Here is a 22,101-nt window from a genome sequence, read left to right as displayed (position 1 = left end):
TCGTTCATCACCCAAAAGCCTTAACCACAGGGATGTCTTACAAATTGGAATGAGAATTCAACCATTTCTTGCAAGTTGAGTCTCCCATCCTCCAAGTATTGTTAAGGGTTACACAATATATTTTCCCCCTTATCTTTGAATCTTTAAACATTATTTTCTTCAGTCTTAGTTTTATCTCGGAAAAAAAAAAAAAAAAATCTTGTCCTTTGGTGGCAAATCTTCCTGAAATCTGGGGTGCTACTTCACTATGCTTAGCTGGATTGGGAAGAGTGGTTTATACATAGCAAGAAATAGCAGTTCAGTAAACAAATTTGAATGAGGAAATGAATGCATGAGTGAATGAAAAATGGAAAAGTGTCAAATGAAATGGGTACTGATTTCAGTGCGATGGGACTTTCTAAATCTCTCTGACCACTTAGATATTTTAGTGTATTAGTCTGTTCTCACACTACTATGAAGAACACCTGAGACTGGGTTATTTATAAAGCAAGAAGTTTAATTGACTCACAGTTCAGCGTGGCTGGGGAGGCAAAGGTGATGCAAGTACTTTCCTCCCAAGGAGACAGGAAAGACAGAGATTGCAAAAGGGGAAGTGTCCCTTATAAAACCATCAGATCTCGTGAGAACTCACTCACTATCACGAGAACAGTATGGGAGAAACCGCCCTCCATAATCCAATCACCCCCCACCAAGTCCTCTCCCTTGACACATGGGGATTACAATTTGAGATGAGATTTGGGTGGAGACGCAGCCAAACTATAACACTCATGTGAAAGGGATTTCACACATGTGAAAGGGATTGTTACCAGGTTCCTTTTATGGCCAGAGTCACTTGACACCTAAGTTGCTACTAGAAGTTGAGCACTTCTGTGAGGAAGGATACAGAAAAAAAAATCTTCCCACTCAAGGCACTTAAAGGCATAATTAGAGTGGGACTGATAAACACAGGAAGACCCAGTGCATTGACCAGCAAAAGGAGAGGTTAGACAGATCATCCATTTCTTCCTACAGATGCTTGTCTTATAACATGAAAAGCAAAGCAAAACAGAATTATCTTCATTTCACGAATGTAGGCATCAGAAACGGTGAGTTGTAACCTTATTTCTTTCTGGAGCTGTCCAGGTAACCCAGGAAAGAACAGTTCATCTCTGTGTACTTGAGTTCCTTTGTCTCTATAATTAGGATATTAATTTTGACATCTGAAGGTTGTTTGAGAACAAAATGAAATTTTATTTCTGAAATTGACTTGAAAACAAGTGCTATACAAATCTAAGTTATTAAACTTTTAAAGATGAATTGAAGCTGACAGCTGAAGGAGGCGGAAATGGGTACTGAATATTTATGTTAAACCTAGAAATTTCTATAGCCAGAAGTGCAAGTCAGAATGATTGCAAAGTATGCTTACAAGTCAAGTTCCAAAACTGTTGAAAATGACATCTCTACCTGACAGCTACAATGGAACTTATCCAGTGAGTCTTCACCTCAAAGTAACTAATACCTGGGGTCTGTATCAGTCATGTGTCCCTTTAAATCCATTGAGTGATGCATCGAGACAGGTAATAGCAATTCCTCAGCCTCTAATTTATGCCTCTTATTCTGTTTCTCTCCACTGACAATCTCCATTTTTCTATAGGAAGGCAAATCCTAGTTTGTTTTAAAAAAAAAATGTAAACAGAAACAAGCACAAATAAAAACTAGGGGAAATGATTTGGGTTAAATAGCAGAAATTTGCAAATTTGAAAACCCATTCTGTGCTCAATATCCATGAGTAAGGAAACACATACTGGACTGGAAACAAATTGAACTTGGAACAAGATGCACAGGTTATGGTATTATTCAATGCATAACATGTATAAAGACTTCCTTCCTTCCTTCCTTCCTTCCCTCCCTCTCTTCCTTCTTTCCTTCCTTCCTTCCTTTCCTTCCTTCATTCCTTCCTTCCTTCCTTCCCTCCCTCTCTTCCTTATCTCCTTCCTTCCTTCTCTCCCTCCCTCTCTCCCTCCTTTCCTTTCTTCCTTTTTCCCTCCTTCCCTTCCTCCCTTTCTTCCTTCCTTCCCTCTTCCTCTTAATTTTTCTCCCTCACTTCTTTCCATTTTCCATCTTTCCTAACTTCCATCTTCCTTCTATTCCTCACCTTCTCTCTCCATTTTTCTCTGTTTCCTTATTCCTTTCTCTCTTTTTTTGTTTCGACTTTTTGATTTCTCTCCTTTTCTCTGTATGTTTTATTATTTTTCCTGCTTTTATCTTCCTTTTTTTCTTTCATGTTTCTTTTTTGGCTTATATGTATTAAAGTCAGTCCCCTGTATCCACAGCTTCTGCTTCCATGGATTCAACCAGCTGTGGATAGAAAATATTTTAAAAAATAGAAAAATAACAATAGAACAATAATAAATACAAATTTAAAAATTCTCTATAAAAACTAAGTAACACTTTATATTTGGTATTATAAGTTATCCAGAGATGATTTAAAAGGAGAAGGTGCATTGGTTATATGCAAATACTACACTATTTTATAGAAAGGACTGTAACAACGCTGGATTTTGGTCTCTGCAGGGAATCCTAGAACCAGTCCTTCATGGATACTGAGAGACAACTGCATATTATGTAATAGAAACATAATGAGCTTATAACTGGAAAAAAACATCTACATACACACACACACACACACACACACACACACACACACACACACACACACACATATATATATATTTCGATTTCAAATAAGCTGTTAGGAAAAGACAGACTGGAAAAGAGTTCACCTCTTGAACTCTTCAGTAATCTATTGGCTCTGGGTACCCTGGACTTTCTTCAATAAAATTACTCCTGATTTGAAGAGAAGTGACTGAAGAAGCTGCGGGAAATTCATCTTCCAACATTACAAACTAATTCTACTTCACGAAATTATTGAGGACCTCCCTTGCACTCATTACCCAAATAGAAGAAACTGTCTCAATCTGGCATAAAACGTGAAGGAAGTGACCAAAGTGGCTTTTTTATTTCTTGCTTTACTGACATATAATTGACAAATAAAAATTATAGATATTTAAGCTGTACAACATGTTTTGATATGCCTATATGTTGTTAAATGATTACTGCAATCAAGCTAATTAACATATCACCTCACTTAATTTTTTGGTGATGAAAATACTTCTCTTTTAGTAATTAGTAAATTCAGTAAATACTTCTCTTTTGGTAAACTTCTAGTGTACACCACACAGTTATTAAATACCGTCACCACCTTGTTAGGTCTCCAGAACCACAGTGTTCCTTGACATTTCTGCGATTGCCAATAACATTAAATAAAGTCCATGAAAGGTTATCGACAATAGCTTTCATCACAACCAATGAGAAAGTTTCTCTGTTTAAAATAACATCACATAGAAATACTCATATATGTCTTTAAAGCAATGTAAATAATCATATTTTTTATTTCTGAATAAAGTAAAAGGTATGTTAACAAGATGATCTATCTGATTATATCATGTTCTCATATGTAGGAAAGAAAAAACCAGCCTAGCAAGATATTCCAGATTTAAACTAAGACTACATTTACATCTAGGAAAAAAACAAAAACAAAGTATACACACACACACACACACACACACACAGACATATACATGTACAAATATACATCTGTAATACATATGATGCTTTAAAATATATTGAATATTGCATTAAATGGAGATAATTTTATAAATACAAATAACTGACGTTTTACCATAAAATGTATATGCCTAATGTCTAGATGTCCAGATAAGAAGCATATGTATTTTTTTAATTGCGTGAAAACATGTTTATTAATGAGTATATAAACTTCAGATTCAAATTACTATATTCACATCTTTTTCTACCTGTGCCTTACATCACGGTATACTAAAGTATTTTTGTAAGCAAGTAAATGTATACGGCAAAACAAAAATATTGCCCTATCTTGCAATTTTTCTTGTTTGGTAGTTTAAGCAGCACACTGAATTATAATTAAAAATATCAGTAAAGTGACATTTTGAAGAAAAAACGGCAATGAGTGAAAGAAGCTGAACATACTTTAAGCCAAATACTAGTGAGTATGTAGAAGGCAAGGATGCTGTGCCATGTGTCATTCAGTAACTGCCATGTGTGCGAGACTTTAAAAAACTCCTCCTGCCTTTACAACATAGCTTTCCCACCAATGTTCTTGATGGTGATGATAATGATCTTATTTTCTAATACATGTAGTTGATATTCACCATAGCGAAACATACTTAAAAGAATGGCAAAGGGAGAAAAAATGTTATACATGCACACACATCGAGTTAGATATTCACATTTGTATATATTCTATTATTTTTAATGCATCCACATATAAATCCACCATTTATTATATTCCATTTAAAAATACTTTGAATTCCAAAAAAGCTTTAAAATACATGATTCTAAAATGGATAGAGGGCCAGGTATTGTGGCTCATACCTGTAATCCCAGCACTTTGGGAGACCAAGGCATGAGGACTGCTTGCCTTGGAGTTCAAGACCAGTCTAGACAACATAGCATGATCCTGTCTTTATAAAAAATTAAATTAAATTTAAAAATAGAAACTAAAATAAAAAAAGACAAAATGGATAGACTGTTCTTTTTTTGTTGTTGTTCTTTTGAGATAGGGCTCTCACTCTGCCACCCGGGCTGGAGTGCAGTGGTGCGATCTCAGCTCACTCCTGGGTTCAAGCAGTTCTCCCGCCTCAGCCTCCTGAGTAGCTGGGATTACAGGCACCCGCCACCATGCCCGGCTTATTTTTGTGTTTTCAATAGAGACAGGGTTTCACCATGTTGGTCAGGCTGGTCTCGAACTCCTGACCTTGTGATCCACCTACCTCAGCTTCCCAAACTGCTGGATTACAGGCGTGAGACTGTTCTACACATATGCTGCTAGAAGGAAACATATGCTGCCAGTATTTTATACTATGGCATATCATGACTACATGCAATGTATTAAGCTACAGAAGAGTATGGTACAGAAGAATAAAAAGCATTTATCCTCTATGTTTACCTTTTCTGAACAAATCTAAAGTTTATTTCAGAGAAAAGTACCTGAACCGAATAATGTAATATTATTAAGATCCTAGACTTTGCTGTTTATCTAATGCATGCGTAGACATTTACCTTAATTTTATCATAAACAAGGTCACATAAAAGCACGTAACTTTCAATGGCCTACTGTTCTCACTTGGATCTTCTGAATGGGGGATATTATAATTTAAATGCTATTAGTTCTTATATGTTAAGTTTTTCTGCAATGTCTGGAAGGTAAAAATCCAAACAGATTGAGCATTTTCTATGTCCATTTTCTTGTTCCATTTTATTTTTTCCCATGTGGGCTAAAATGAAAATTTTCTAATTAATATTCTTTGTATTGCCTCTTTAGTACCATTCTTTTTAGAAACACTTGGTTATTTAATAAAGTCATTTGTTTAAGCAGATTCTTTAAGCAAACAGATTGCTTCTTGGGAATAAATTAGACATTTTCATAAGTACTTTAACACTTTCACAAGGTTAGTTGTTAATACTTTATAGAAGTCAGTTAATAAAAAGGAAAGAATATAACTCTTTCCTAAACTCTTTTGTAAATTAAGAATAAAGATCTATACTTAGAGTATACATTAACTAGTGGATGCTAGAGTTGTATTAGTCAACTATTATAGCAATGAGGACACCATAAAATTGCCTGTAGAGCAATTTAAGGGATAGCAATCACTCATGGAGTGCCTTCCTGCAAAGCAGGCATCAGGACAGCTATTCCAAATTTATTACCTAATTTAATCATATCAATTTCCCAAGATACATACGCATTTCTACTTTCCCATTGAAAATAATAGAAATATTGAAATTAAATAAATAACATTTTCAACGTCAAAACCCAGAAACTTTGGATTAAAAGTTAAAAAACAGAATTCTGAGTCCATTCCCATTCCCTTTTAATACATTACCTTACCTCAAGTGGGAGGAATTAAACTAACCGAAATATAAATGCTGTTGTTGTTGTTGCTATTCTACTTATCCTGACAAAGAAATAAAGGTTTAATCATGTGCATATGCATTATTCCTTTCCCTTAAAATCTGGATACTGCAGAAAGAACAATAAATGCTTGTGTGTAAAACATATTTAATTTCTTTAAAGAAATTATTCTTATCGTTATTCTTTCAGCATTACAGTACGTTCATTTTTTTCTCATTTAATCTGTTTCTGTGCAAAATAATGATCACAGAAAGTTACAAAATGAGTCAGATGGACCACTGTAATAATAATAATAATAAACATGTGAATGGGGTGAAACAGAACAGTGGCAAGAAAAGTCATATCCATCTGAAAAGTAGGACAATAAGCAGTAGAACCATGGTCATCAATGATTGGATGAAATGAATGAAACTTTTTGAAATTTTAAGTTGACTAAGTGTACTTTCTTCCAAAACAAAGTTACAATTTTGGAGATATCTGGATACATTCACTAAGCCTTATATGTTTAACTTTACGTTCTTTTTTATTACAAACATTCTAGCACTTTCTCCCAATCTTCCCAGCCTACTTCCTTCTTGCAGATTCTTAGTAGCTTTTTGATCAGGCATCCACCCAGGCAGGGACATGGCTCAGTGACACCAAGCAATGCCACATTTGATTTTATTGAACATGAAATAGACACAGAATATGGATGGAAGGCAGCATTTCTCCATGGAATACAGAAAATGAGAATAAGCTGTCATGTGTTAATCAAGTTCATGTTTTTGTGCTATTCTTTTCATGTAGCATGTTAAAAACTCCAACAAATTATTTAAAGTAACATACATTGTATGTTATAAGAGAAACATTTCTTAATAAAGGGGTGATTTAATGCTTCTCAAATCAAATGGTCTTGATACCCATTGAAATGCTTATCAATATTGATTAATAAACTGCAATTAATATAAAAATGCAGAAACAAAAAAATAACAGTATGGTTACATTTGAAAGAGATCAAACTGAAAACAAAGTAGTCTGTTTGGAAAGAAACATTTTAAGAATATCAACGGATCAAATATTCAATTACCTAAGTTAAAGAGTCATTATAATCATGTAGTATTTTAGAATAAAATATAACATTTTGGTTTCTTAAATAGATAAATATGCTGGAGGACTAGATTCTACAGTCTTTAGTTTTTCCTATTACCATTTTGAACACCGGTTACAAGAGTGATGCAAGACGATAAACTATTTATCAAAATATGAATTATAAAAATTTTCCCTCTAGGGAATTTACTTCTGTAATGATTTTACCTCATTGAGATATGAATTTATCAATTCTCATTATTTTTTAAAAAACATATTTTAAATACTAAATTGAAAGCTGTACTTCTAAGCTTTACTATATTCTTTAAACATATAAATTTGGGGTTTTAAATTATACTTTAATTTTTTTGTCAATTATTTTGATGAATGTGTCACTCTTGAATTTCACAAAACTATTTTTATTTGCTTTGGGTATATATCCAAATCTTTTTAAGGTTAAAATTACCCTACTCAGGCTGTGGCAGCAAAAGTTTGAGATAGACTCCAATATTCTTTTTTGAATAATTCAAATACACAAATATTGAAATAGTCAAATAATAGGCTGGGCGTGGTGGCTCATGCTTGTAATCCCAGCACTTTGGGAGGCCGAGGTGGGTGGATCATGAGATCAGGAGATCAAGACTGTCCTGGCTAACACGGTGAAACCCCGTCTTTACTAAAAATACAAAAAATTAGCCCGGCGTGGTGGCGGCGCCTGTAGTCCCAGCTACTCGGGAGGCTGAGGCAGGAGAATGGCGGGAACCCAGGAGGTGGAGCTTGCCGTGAGCCGAGATCACGCCACTGCACTCCAGCCTGGGCGACAGAGCGAGACTCTGTCTCAAAAAAAAAAAAAAAAAGAAAAGAAATATTCAAATAATAGAATATTTGTGAAATTAAGACACCAGATATGTTTGCTTTCTGTTCATCAAAAATTATCCTGAGTGGGCCTGGCCTTATCTGAAGGAGGAAATTTAGAGCATGGGAGAGATTCTGCTGCTGGCACTGAAGGAGGCTGCCATATTGTGGGCGGGGCTTATGGAGAAAGCACAGGCCAAGGACCTGCGAGTCGCTAGGAGCTAAGAGCATTCCCAGCCAACAGCTACCAAGAAAACAGGGACTTAAGTCATATAGTAGCCAATGCATTCTGCCAACAGTTTGAGAGATCTCAGAAGTGGATTCTTCCTTAATAGAGCCTCCAGATGAGGATATATCCAGCTGGGACCCACCTCTGCCTTATGAGACACTGAGCAGAAGGCCTATCCAAAACAAGCGAGGCTCCTGACCTATGGAAACTGTGGGATGCTAAATTTGTGTTAAGCTGCTACATTTCTCGTGATTTGTTCTGCAGCAGTAGGAAATGTATATACTGTTCCTTCCCCTACAATGACATAAAATATAAGCCAGCACAATTAGGGATATTTAGGCCATTATTCAAAATCTGTCTGAAAATGAATTGGAGAATGATAATATTTTACACATACTAAGATAGGACAATGAGAAATTGATGAGTTATTATTCTATTTTCAAAATCCAGTAGAGCTACATAGCATTTACAATTTTTTATTCACACTATAATCTACATTTGGACATTTTTTGCTTTCCCTTTCTAAATTGTTTTTCTTGGTTTTTAAAGAGAGATGGTAATGTTTTTAGTTATTCCTGTCTAAAATTTTGAGAATAATTGCATTTACCATCATATCAGACTCTGGTAAATAAGGTTATATTATTGGCATTATGGTTTATTACTACATCTTTTGTCAATTATTTTGTTAGTTGCCACTAATCCCCCAAAATATATCCTTAGGTTTTCCCATTATTATATAATATTTTCAAATGGCTCCCTACTTTAATGGATTTTTGGGGGGAATACTGGAATACTCTAGTTAGTTGTCACATAAATACTGAAGACCTAATTGTTCTGAGAGTGATTTACCCCAATTTTCTAAAATAACTCTACTTTAAACTTATTTATATAATCATTTGAGAAACACTATAAACAGGAATTACAAAATTGTATATGGTAATTCTCTCTAAAAATAACACTGCAGCACAAAATTTTGAAAGGAATAGCATGTATCTATTTGAGATTCTGTTCTACAATCTTTCTCTCTCTCTCTCATATTTCTTACAGTCCTATTTTAAGCACCTAGCAAGGACTTTTCTGGAGCGTCAGGTAAATGGTTCCCTCATCTAGCTTCAACTTTTATAGGCAAATAATAAGTGTTTTTACTTCTCTATTTACTTAAGAGATCATGATTTGATTTATATTTACCTTCCATCGTATGTCATGGGATTGAGCTAATTTTAAATGTAAATAATAATTCTTGGTGAATTTTTATTTTTATATAGTTTTTTATTTTAATTTTATTGTTGTGTCATTGAGTGTCCATTTCTGTGTCAGAGAAAAAGCTAAGTTGTATCAATAATTGAGTTCCCTGAATAATCAAATGATGTCCTATTTGACATTACTTTGAAAAAACAACTTAAAGCCATGTGATAAAAATTACCTTATTAAATCCTATGACAACCCTATGAGATGGGTGTAAAAACCTGCCCACAAGTAACAAAGTTATTAAGTGAAAGGTTGGAAATGATCTGGTAAGTCTGCCCTCAGTGTGTTGTGCTCTATGACATGCTGCACTGAAGGTGTGGTCCATAGACCTTTACAGGTATGCTAAGACTTTGAACCCTATTCTCCATGCAGAGGGGCCTCACTAAAGCATTATTTACTGTGTCTCCACCAAATCTCACCTTGAATTTTAATATTCCCCAAATGTCAAGAGTGGGGCCAAGCGGAGATAATTGAATCATGAGGGCAGTTCCCCCATACTGTTCTCATGGTAGTAAGTCTTTCAAGATCTGATGGTTTTATGAATAGAAGTTCCCCTGCACCAAGCTCTCTTGCCTGCCATCATATGAGATGTAACTTTGCTCTTCATTCACCTTCCACCATGATTGTGAGGCCTCCCCTGCCTTGTGGAACAGTGAGTCAATTCAACCTCTTTCCTTTATAAATTACCGAGTCTTGGTAATTGTGTGTTGGATTGTAGGAGCACGCATTTGCAGGCACCACGATCCTCCGATAACCTGGTAAATGGAAGTGATGCTAGAATGTGTCTATAGAGTGTATTGCTATCACCCAAACTTTCTATTTCTAGTTTGTCCAAATTTAGATTTGATCAGTTTTCTGGTCTAATAAAAAAAAAGCATTTCAAAAACAAAAGAAAAGAAAAGAAAAGAAAGAAAGCATTCATACCACAGAAAATATTTAATAAATCAAAATATAGGAAAGAAGAATCTCCATGGGAAACCGGTCCCAAAGTTTTGAGGGTTCATTGAGGGAATTTTGGTTTGCTAATTTTTTTCATCCTTTTAGTGGTCAAAAGGTCTGAACAACTCCTTGTTTTCAGTTTTGAAACAGTCACATCTCTCTCTACCGCAAAGTAAACATGTAGTGCAGATCCATAAAAAACAGGGAGGAAGCAGTGCCGGGGGAGGCCTGTCTCTCTAGAAGGGCGTCCACTTCCACATCTGCAGAAAGAGAAGGAACCAAACAGGGCTCCAGCACTTCTGTCCTGCAAATAAGCTCCTTTTAAATGTAAAACCCAGTCACCCAGCAGTTCCTTTAACTGGTATATCTCTGAATACCAGGCCAGTTCTGAGAGGAAACAAAAACCACAAGTTGAGAGAAAAGGACTATCATGGGCATCTGGTCACTTTCTACGTGATCCATCATACTTCCAGGAATTGGGAGCTTACTGATCTTGGAGTGGAATAGCTCAGACCACATCCACCGGAGGTCACCCTTTAAATACATCGTGAGGAGTGGCAATAAGGTAAATGGCACCAAACAGAGAAGGGCAGGCTGGGCGGCCTGGTGAATGTGAGAGGCCACAGTAGCAGTGAGCAGATCTACAAAGTATCCCATGAGGGTGCAGTGAAAGTAAAAGACCTTCTGCATGTGCCCAGAGATGTTGGCAGGTCCAGGGCCACCACAGGAGTCCACACGGGCTTGTTTTTTGTAATTATCATAGCGAAGGTCAAAGCATAGCAGATGACCAGGCATAACAATGTCTCCAATGCCCAACATGAGGAAGTGGCTCCCAGTGGAATGTGGGAAGACCAGTTTGCTAGGCAAAGACAGTCGAGGAACATCACGCTCAACACCAGACCCCAGGTTGAGCTTCCAGGACAGAACGTAAAGGGGATTTTCAGCCAGCTGCCATGGCCACGTTCACCATGACATTGCTATTAAAGATGTAGGCTGAGAAAAATACCTAAAAGACATCATAGATTAAAAGTCCTGAGAGAAGCAGACAGGGGACTTTGAGACCCAGCAGGCAGACAAAGGCAATTACAGTGACTTCCATGAGAAGTCAATGGCCAGCGAGAACCCAGATGAGGATGAGCATGACAGACAGAGATAATAAAAACAACTCAGCAGTAGTGAAACATCCACAGAAACCCAGGGAAATCTTTTACTGACGTGAACAGAGTCTCGTTAAATACGGGCACATCAGGAGAAGAAGAAAAGTAAAAGTTATCATTGTAAGAACTGCTGTACATACTGTGAAAACTACTTGAGCTCAGTCAAAGAAGCAGAGCAATAATAAAAGAGAGACAGATGCTCCAATCAGAAGGAAGAGAGCCTGGGTAGAGTCAATTGTTTGATGCTATTATTGGTGCTGTTGCCATTGAAAGACCCAGAAGAACTATTACTGTCTTTCTGTGAACTCACTTGTCTTTCTGTCTTTTCTATGCACCAGTCTGTATGTTGAGAATCGGAGGCTGAAATTTGCAACATAAAGATATATAAACTTTTTCAAGGGCATTTAATCTGAAATCTGTACAAATGGTTATTTTAGTATTAAACCAAAAGCTGATATATTTCCTGGATGAATTTGATAAACACATTTCTAAGGCAAAATCATTACTTGGTAATAACATTTCTAATCATTAAGAACAGTAAATAAATACAAATTTAATTAATCTTCAAGTGACATATTTAATAAATAAAACTTCCAGTTTAGGATGCCAGACCAACCACATATGAGCATCTCTTCTTGCCTCCAAGATACCATGAAATTATGTGAAATTATGAGGTATGTTTATTATAAACCCATAATGATACAGAGAAATTGAAGAAAATCAGGCTATAAGATTGTTTTACACACATCTATAATTCAAAAAACAAACGGAGGAAGACAATAGATGAAACAGGTTGGAGGAAGTATATCCCAGAGAACTCACAGGACTGCAACTCTAAGAGACTGAGGAGCCAGAAAATACATGGCTCCACATTGATGTATTCAGGCAGAAATAATCAAAAACTCACCCAAGAGATAGCACATTCCATACCTTCACAAAAACTGAGTGCCTGGGGACATACCACCCTGGACAAGAATTGGAGAATTATTCTTTCAAGAAATAATACTCAGGAAGAAATAAGAAACTCTGTTCTAAATAAATGAAGGCTAGTGTTTAGACATTTCTCCAGATCTTCACCCTTTAAAGCTCATGAGTCACTAAGTTTGACTTCTGTACTTAGCAATTGCCTTTGCATTGCCTTGTTCCTAAATATGAATGAGCAAAGAAGATTCTCTGGCCATTTGAGGAAACACTGTGACATGAAAGAAGAACCTACCTCTCTGCAGAAAGGAGATTAAAACTCACAGGAAACACTAATGATTTTATAAAAATAAGTGTCCTAAAAATGAAACAAAACCTCTAAGTATAATAGTATCTCCCAAGGACCATGTGGGGAATATTAAAATTCAAGGTGAGATTTGGTGGAGACACAGTAAATAATACTTTAGTGAGGCCCCTCTGCATGGAGAATAGGGTTCAAAGTCTTAGCATACCTGTAAAGGTCTATGAACCACAGCTTCAGTGCAGCATGTCATAGAGCACAACACACTGAGGGCAGACTTACCAGATCATTTCCAACCTTTCACTTAATAACTTTGTAACGTTGTAGGGGAAGGAACAGTATATACATTGTCATGAGACAATAGGCTGTGGAAAGGAGCTCTTGGATGTTAAAAATAAAATTGCCATAATAAATTAAGAAGAACTGAAAATATAGTTGCTAAATGAATAATTAAATTTAAGAGTTGGAGAAATGAAATTGTGACAATATCCTGGAAATGTAAAACTAAAGATATAAAGAGATCTAGGATACCCCGATTCATGAAGATCCATTGTCGAGTTCAGTGCCAGAACCAGGGTGGGAGCAGCTGCAAAACATTTGTAGTGAATAAAGAAATTAGTTTATGAGTGTAGTTGCCGCTGGATGATTTAATTTCTCAACTTTTCTGTGTCTTCCAGAATGTTTAGCAGGGAGGAACACTATCTTCTGGGAGCTGCAAAATATGCTTGCACCAAAAAGTAAGCCGACGGAACAGGGAATGAAGGAAAAAACCAAGAATGTTTCATGTGCCTAGGAGATGCCTGGATTCTTCAAAATGGCCAGACCCAAGGAAAGAAAGGTCAAGATGGCGGCAGGTCACCTCGGGCAGTTGGAGGAGATTATGTGCCAGGGCATTTCTTCTTCCTGTCCCTTGCCACAGCATCCATCCCCTCTGATTTTAGAAAAGTCTTACAAAAAATGTGCTAAGAGTTTAACAAGATAAGACTAATTTCAACAACAAGTATGAGTGGGAATTGAGCTCAAATAGTGTAGTATCTATATATACATGAAGTACTAATGGATGTAAGTTGGAAAATGTGATAATATGCTCATTTGCATAACTTAATGGTATGGATATATACATATGATTAAAGATAACTTTCTAGTTTCAATGAAATTTCATCAGGACACTGATTTAATGCATAGAAAATGTGACAAAGCAAGTATTGAGAACACATATGTCATAAAAGTGATTATGCACTTTTCTAAATTGTCTTACATTTCTGATAGTTGCAAATAGCCTTTGCAATTTGCTCAGTTGTGGCATAGCACAATATTTAGTTACTGTGCAACATGGTTCGGGAAACAATCCGGTATTATGGAATCTTGAGCACCCAATTATAAGTCAGATAATACTGTGCACATTACTTAGATTCTCCAAACATCACTTTTCTCCCTTGTAAAATGTTGATTAATAATACCTTTTTGTAGGTTTATAAATTTTAATTACTGTCTATATTGAAGTACTAGAAGTATATTATGTGCCCATCATTATTATTATACTAAGTAATTATTTGCTGATAACATTAGATTTTAGGAGTTAATCTATTGTTTAATGCTAGATATTCAAATATTCAAAAAAAGAAAAGCAGAAAGCACAGATGTCTTTGGACTGTTCAAAGAATGACAATATGCTAGATCACACGAGAAAAGGATAAAATTCGTAGTTGTTGAAATTAGAAAAGTAGCTAAGAGCCAAATAATATGTTAGAGCAAAAGATGAGGATTTTGAATTAATTCTTCATGAGATGGGAAACAACAGGGCAATTTTGAATGCAGAAATGATATGATCTAACCCATATTTTAATAGAACTTTTCTGGCTACTTTATGGAAATAAAATCTTGAGGCTGGCCATTTAGGGAACTACTAAAATTGTCCAAATAAGAAATGATAGAGTGTTGGATTAAATGGTAAGTGAATATGCTGAATGCTGGTCAGATCAGATTGTATGCATACTTTTGAAAGTAGAGCTGACAAAATTTGTTCATATGTTGGATTAAAGAAGCAAGACGAACAGCAGAAGCAAAGATCACACTAAGATTACTGTCATATACTATTAAAACATTGGATTATTGATAGAGTTTGGTGTCTCCCCATCCAAATCTCATCGTGAATTGTAGTTTCCATAATCCCCATGTGTGATGGAAGGGACCCAGTTGGAGGTAATTGAATCATAAGGGGTGGTTATGCTGCTGTTCTCATAATAGTGAGTGACTCTCATGAGATCTGATAGTTTTATAAAGGGCAGTTTCCCTGCACGTTCTCTCTTGCCTGCTGCCATGTAAGACATGCCTCTGCTCCTCCTTCACCTTCCTCCATGATTGTGAGGCCTCCCCAGGCATGTGGAACTGTGAGTTCATTAAGTCTCTTTTTCTTTATAATCTAGTTTCAGGTATTTCTTCATAGCTGTATTAAAATGGGATAATACAATTACCATTAACAGAGGTGAGGAAATCTGAGGACCATATTTTGAAGTGGAAAATCAAGGATTCATTTTAAGATATGTCTTGCAAGATCTTCTCTGCTGTACTTCCCATCACTTGCTAAATCCAAATTGACCAACAATAGCTGTTAAATGATGCCCCAAAACTTGCTACCCCTGAATACTACAGTCTAATTAACAAATCCAGTTTTTTATACCTTCCAAGGATTCAGAGAACAGCTCTCAGAGAAAAACTGTCCTTTCCCAATCTATGCTGTCAGCTCTGAAAGCCATTCACCTTGAGATGTTGTCATGCTGCAATGGGTTTATTTAATTTGAGGTAATGGCATTTGCTATTGATTCTCCTTTGAGAAGAACTGGATCAGGACCAGATCCCCATTACCTGGACTGGATACTTTAGTGAAAAAGGAGAACAGCACTGAAGCAACATTGCTCTCTCTCCCCACTGGGGCTGGTGTGGCTAGACACCAGATGAGCTCTGATTCTGCTTGGAAATCTTTCATTTTGTGTTGAGTGCCACTCACATTTTATGTTGTTACTATTGTCATTGATAGGGGCTTTTATGTGTGAGATAACGATGTACTGTTTGTGACAAAGGGGAGGTAGCACGTGTTTGCTTCTCACCACTAGAATTGTAGACAACGAAGCCAGTGGCCCTCTGACTGCTTATTAATATTTATGTTGATGTGAACAGCACCAAACACAGAATATGACATGAATCTCACCAAGGACAATTTATAATTACAATGATCAGTTTGAAGAATTTTTGACATAAAGAAAATTGTTCATTCAGAGGCATAAAAGGGAGAAACCTTCATGAGATTTTCTTTCTTGTCTAAAAGAAAGAGATTATATAAGTGAGGTCATCTTATTTCAACCAATTATATAAATCTCACGTTTGTGTGCATGTGTGTGTGTGTGTGTGTGAGTGTGTCTGTGTTGAAATGGGTTTCCTGCATCTAATCTTTCGCCCTTGAAGAGGAAAGATAATTACATTTTACTGATGAAAATTTAGTATTTGTCTGAAGCTAGCTCCCACTTACTTCTCCTGTTACATTTTTCCTTTTGTCTTCTCCCACTCTCTTCTCTCTTTGGGAATTTTAGAGACTTAATGATCAAAGTTTTGTGTTTTGTCTTTATGTGTGTATCCTAAGAATATCTAGCTCAGACAAAGTTTGAAAAAAGAGCTAAAAACTATTAAACTGCATTTGTTTTGCTTAAAAACATATGGGCCATGTAAAAAAAGGCAACAATAAGAACAACAACAAAATATAATCTAGTTATAGACTTTCTTGCTATTTATAAGATCTGTAGTTGGAATAAAAAGGATGGAACTTATGATTTTTAAAGTCTTTGACTTTTGTTTTGTTTTGTTTTGTTTTTGTTTTTTGAGATGGAGTCTCACACCGTTGCCTGGTCTGGAGTGCAGTGGCATGATCTTGGCTCACTGCAACCTCCGCCTCCTGGGTTCAAGAGGTTCTCCTGCCTCAGCCTCCTAAGTAGCTGGGATTACAGGCACCCACCACCACGCCTGGCTAATTTTTTGTATTTTTAGTAGAGGCATATGTTGGCCAGGCCGGTCTTGAACTCCTGACCTCATGATCTGCCCACCTCAGCCTCCCAAAGTGCAGGGATTACAGGCATGAGCCACTACTTCCAGCCATCTTTAACATTTTTAATGAATTCAGAGGTTTGTAAATTGTATTTGAGAATTATGTAGGTTCATAATAGTCCTGAACAAATACATGAATCCTTTGACAAATTAGAATTAGTATATAATAAGGGTATTCTCTAGAATATTGTCTATCTCCTTCCACATTTTATTATATAAAATTAATGTCAATGCTAAGTCTAATTTATTCAATACCAAGGTCAAGATTTTTATGCTTTAAATTTTCTAAATACTCTACATTGGTTGTGAAACTCAAGAAAGTCACAGATATGTTAGGTTTTACATATTATGAAGCTTGGCAGTCCCCAAGACAGCTCTCACTTTTGATACCAGCTGCAAGTTTGAATTCCTAAGACCACCCTCAGATTCAAATAATTCACTAGAAGAACTCTCAGAATTCAGAAAATGCATTATATTCAGCATTATTTTTTTTTCTTTGCTGCAAAAGAATCAGATTAAATTCAACCAAGAGGCCAATAGAGTGGGTCCAGGAGTCACCAGATACGCATTTCCAGTTGTCCTCACAGTGGACTCATGTGGATCATGCCTACTTCTCCCAGATATATTTGAATATCTTTGAAATTCCAACGAATAACAAAATAATTTGCTCTCTTACCTTCAAAATAGAAGGATAATAAAATGCTTTGGCATTCTCCATTCTTCAATTTTTAATAAATGTAACTATAATGGGAACTTGTTGTTTATATAATTTAACATGCAATGGGAAAAAGAATCTCAGTTAAGAGAAGCTCAGTTTTCATAGTTTCACTATATGCACATAAAATGTATTTGTATAAATCACTTCAATATTTCTTATCTCTCAAGTTAAAGAAACATATTCATGTTCAAGCATCAAAACTGGTGAATGATTCTCCCTATTAACATTTGTTTTGTGATGTTAATGCACATCTCAGTCAGGGACAATCAGTGGCAAATACAGTGGCTTCGTGATGTAAATGGAAAATCCAGGGAGCTTTGTCCCCATGTCTGTTCTTACTCTTTACAACAGGGGCATCCAATCCCCAAGCCACGGACCAGTACTAGTCCATGGCCTGTTAGGGACTGGGTTGCACAGCAGGAGGTGAGTGGCAGGCGAGTGATCAGTGGCAGCATTAGATTCTCATAGGAGTGCAAACCCTATTGTGAACTGCACATGCAAGGGATCTAGGTTGCACACTCCTTATGAGAATCTAATGCCTGATGATCTGTCAGTGTCTCCCATCACAGCCAGATGGGACCGTCTAGTTGCAGGAAAACAAGCACAGGCTCCCACTGATTCTACCTTATGATGAGTATGTAATAATAGTAGAAATAAAGTGCATAATAAATGTAATAATGCACTTGAATCATCTTGAAACCATCCTCCCCACCCCGACGCTGTCCATGGAAAAATGATCTTCCACGAAACTGGTGCCTGGTGCCAAAAAGGTTAGGGATTGGTGCTTTACAAAGTGTTATTCCCAGATAATCATGAACACTGTGTTGCTATTTACAGAATAATCATCAACTGTAACCTAATTCTCCAGGCTGTCTTGTAAGAGAGGATTTCACTCTTTCACCTTGATAATGCTGGATAACATATATTCTTGAATAGATGGTTAAGGGAAAAATTGGCTATAAGCTTAAAACACTGGCAATTTTACTCTAAATTATTGAGGATGTTTCTGGCATGTGTTTTTCATGCCAAATGAATGACACTAGCAAAGCTGTAAAGGTGAAGCATTAACAGGAATAACGGCTTAAATGAAGGCTTTGAACATTTGAAGATACATTTTATACATGGTCACATTCAAATGGATATAAATATCTTCTAACTATTGTCTGTTTTCTGGATGGCAGTTTTTCCCTCTCAAGAAACAACAACCTTAGCACTAGTTTAATTTTTTTTTCTAGACTATATATTCTTACCTTGGGACACATCAACTTACTTATCCAGTTACAGAGGCACCAACTTTATAGGGACTATAGCCAAGGAGTTTGCAAAATATGGTTCATCTTCCAGAACTCAACTCTTCTTATCGTCTTAAGTCATCAATGGAAATTGAAAGAATACATATTATCCCAAAATTAGAGTTTCCAAAATTGAGAATTGCTGTAGAGATTTTATGCTGTATATCCAAATCTTTAATCAACAAATCCAGTTGCACTCAGTTTTTTTCCAAAGACAAATAAGAGAATCCTGCATGATCTGCCAAGATTACTGGTTTGCTAAAAATGACATCAATCTCGGAATGCTCTTGGGCCACAGAAAAAGACTATCAGGCACTATCCATCATAAATACTATAGTAAAACTTCACCGAATGGAACTTTGGGGTCACGTCTCTCAGTTAAAAGTCATTATGCATCTCCAGCATCTCCATACCAATGGCAGCTATCACACAGAATCTCTCAGGATTCTTCAGAAGCAGGCACATCACAAAGGGGACTGTTTTCCAAAGAACCTGGATGAAGCAACAGGTGGAAAACTTCTACCCAAGATTTCTTGTTTTGTTAGAGTAGGTAGCTTGGCAGACATGGACAGGAGAGGCCCTGCCCCACAGGAATGTCAGGCAACCATCAGGTGATGCTCAGGTGGTTGTTAAACTGTCTCTCTAAAATAATAATTGGTTGCAGCCAGTGCCAGGGAAAGGCAGTCTCCCATTAAATATAAAACACCTGAAGCTGGTGATTAGCAGCTTTCTGATAAGATCTCTGGAGTTGGGCAAGTGGGCTCCAGCATGCGCACTAAGAGGCAAAATGGTGGAGTGTAACTGGCATATGACCCTTCTCTGGGAATGTTCAACTTGATAAGGGAAAAATGCCTCAAAGGAGCATGCACACAACTTGTAAACACACTCCGCATGTGGCCCCTCTCAAGTGCTGGCAGTCCACGCACATGCAGAGAGCCTGCCCCAAGGAAAAATCAAGGGAGAAGAAACACAAACCTCAGAATCATCCAGTGTGTAAAAATCTGAAGTCAAGGGTTGACTGGGGCACTTGGATCTCCCAAGCTGCCCACTTGACCTCTTCCAAGTGCACTTCCTTTCATTCCTGTTCACTCCTCCCCTAAAACTTGCCTTAGTCTCTCCCTCTGCCTTATGTCCCTTGGTTGAATTCTCTCCTCCAAGGAGGCAAGAATTGAGCTGCTGAAGACCCATTGAATTCACTGCTGCTAACAGTTTGACTGCTGCATCACTGTGACCACCAAACACTTCTTCTTCTTCTAGCTGTCTTATTCCTGTGTTATGAATTTAAATTCCAGATTTTTAATGAATGAGGATTTAAAAACTTCAAAAAATGCCCTCCTTTAATACTAACACTTTGATTTCTACAAATGACTCTGTTATTTTGAAAATACTTCACTAATCAGATACAAAATGAGACACAAAAGAAAGAAACCTTGACAACCTGGCTCTTCTGCCACATTCTGGGTCACCTGGATCAAGGAATCCAGATGGAGGGTGGAACTTGGTTTTATGATTAAAACCAGGTAAAACGATGGGCTGGATGGACAACCTTTCAAAGACTGTTAATGATTCTAGTTCTTGTTTTTCGAGGCTTCAGAGTTCTACACTATGTCCTACACACAGCCCTAAATACTTGTTAACTGCTACCCCCTGGACAGTTTATTACAGTGACCACAGAAATATAAGTCACATAAGGAGCTGCTGAACACGCTCAAGACTCCACAATCTCCAAAGATATCAAAGGCACGAATGGAAATCTGGACTCCGACAATTGTCCTTAGCATGTTATCTTTTACGCCAATGCTGGCCAAAGAGAAGGACTTAAAATGTTGTACTGATCCTTACAAGAACTTAGTTTCCACTGTTTCTTTCCACTCCGTTTGCTAAATTCAAATTGATCAACCAATAGCTGCTTAACTAGGGCCACACCTTGCTCTTCCGGCATCTTATCCCATGAGCAACATGATTTCAGTTTCCTCATAATTTCCCAGAACTTGCCAGTGAATAATTCTTGGAATAAAACTGAACTATGACTGTGAAACTGCCTTTGCAAAAATCATAACTGAGAAAATAAGACAGTAAAAGAGATGTGTCCTAACTGCCTTCAAATCTTGCTTTTAACCTCCAAGCTGTCTTATTCATTGCTGGTGTAGTCTAAACTAATTTTGGAAGAAACTTAGTTTATGATTTAACTTTGAAACCAAGATAACAATAGCCCTTTCCCTAAACAAACCGCCTTCCTGCCTAGAGCCTAGACTGCCTTTGCAGGACTAACAAAATATCCACAAAGTTAGAAATTATGGCTTAGGAGTCATGCAGCTGGAGGGTGCAAGAATCTGAACCTCTCCAAATCGCTCCTGGGGATAACATCACTAATGTAAAATCTAAGATCAGTGTTTCAGATATTTTGCAGACCCTGCACTTGATAGATCAACTGGCACTACCCAGGTCTTGATAAACTGGCTCAGTTGGATTTGTGGCCTCTGCCTAGGAACTGATTCAGCACAAGAGGACAACTTTGACTCCCTATTATTTTATCTCTGACCTGATCAGTCAGTACTGCCAACTTTCTGACCCCCCATACACCAAATTATTCTTGAAAACCTCAATCTCCAAGTTTTGGAGGAGACTGATTTGAGTAATAATAAAACTCTGGTCCCCTGTACAGTCAGCTTTGCATGAATTAAACTCTTTCTCTATTGCCATTCCCCTGTCTAGATAAATTAGCTCTGTCTAGGCAGTGGGCAAGATTAACCCACTGGGAAGTTACATCTGGCCTTTCCAATTCTGTCTTACGAAATATTTATCTACCTGGTCCCTACAATATAGTCATCTTGAACTGTGTTTCATGTTGCAATATTTTAATAAAGGCTTGAGCTAATAGCTTTTGATTAGTTTCTCGCCTTTCACATTTATTATGAGATAATCGTCTACTAAATATTCTAATGGAATTAATACACAAAGCATAAGATTGCTTTTGCTAACCCTCAACTAGTGAACAGTTGAAGAATTACACAGGACCCAGTTATAAATCCTCCAAATTATATATGTGCAACAAAGCCAAAATATTCCAGGTAAGCACCAAGGCTAAGAGAGGCCACACTGGTTGACATCTATCATTCATACTCTACCCAGATTCCCCCAATCAGAAGTTAGAACCTTATTTCTCCATGTACAACAAAAATAAAGTTCTAAGCACCCTGCCAACTGACTGAATGGACCCCTTCTCTTGGCCAAGATCATTCCAAAGAAAACTTGAAAAACTAGTCAGGCTATGATGGAAACGGGAGTG

At 36.9% G+C, this 22,101-nt stretch overlaps 1 long non-coding RNA gene and 1 pseudogene across 1 annotated transcript; one reads left to right on the top strand and one right to left on the bottom strand.

Moving 5' to 3' along the window:
- The first annotated feature begins 632 nt into the window (after window positions 1–632).
- On the top strand, window positions 633–21,692 carry LOC144336432 (uncharacterized). Its single transcript, XR_013408233.1, has 4 exons — window positions 633–769; window positions 13,385–13,571; window positions 14,557–14,657; window positions 20,400–21,692. It is a non-coding gene; the product is annotated as an uncharacterized LOC144336432 (long non-coding RNA).
- LOC100426399 (signal peptide peptidase-like 3 pseudogene) lies at window positions 10,790–11,861 on the bottom strand (annotated as a pseudogene).
- Window positions 21,693–22,101: the final 409 nt, after the last annotated feature.

Source organism: Macaca mulatta, chromosome 18, assembly GCF_049350105.2.
Source record: "Macaca mulatta isolate MMU2019108-1 chromosome 18, T2T-MMU8v2.0, whole genome shotgun sequence".
Classification (NCBI taxonomy): Eukaryota; Metazoa; Chordata; class Mammalia; order Primates; family Cercopithecidae; genus Macaca; species Macaca mulatta.
The sequence above is the reverse complement of the archived record's forward strand: the minus strand, read 5'-3'. Positions and strand labels throughout refer to the sequence as shown.